This window comes from Penaeus monodon, chromosome 22, assembly GCF_015228065.2.
Source record: "Penaeus monodon isolate SGIC_2016 chromosome 22, NSTDA_Pmon_1, whole genome shotgun sequence".
In the NCBI taxonomy this organism is placed as follows: domain Eukaryota; kingdom Metazoa; phylum Arthropoda; class Malacostraca; order Decapoda; family Penaeidae; genus Penaeus; species Penaeus monodon.
This window is the reverse complement of record NC_051407.1, coordinates 43,467,104-43,467,421: the sequence shown is the minus strand read 5'-3', so window position 1 is coordinate 43,467,421 and position 318 is coordinate 43,467,104.

The following is a 318-nucleotide window of genomic DNA, read 5'->3' as shown; positions in this document are numbered from 1 at the left end:
GTGTGTTGTTGCTTTTGGCCCGGAATCATTAAAGCACAGAAATCTCTGAATAGCGACCCAGTCAACACATTATATCCTTCATATTCAAAATGTACTCAAGGTTCTTCCCTCTCTAATGCCACACAATTTTATGTGAAAGTAGGTGAAATCTGAACTTAGGAATTTCGTAATCATGAAAACAAGGTTGCACAGCTAGAGAATGAGGAGGCAAAGTCAGGGGCTTAATTACAGAACGGTATAGACACAGAAGTAACGAACGAGCAGGCAGTTTAACCACTAACTATCCATTACATGGCACATCTTTTTTATGGCTATTGC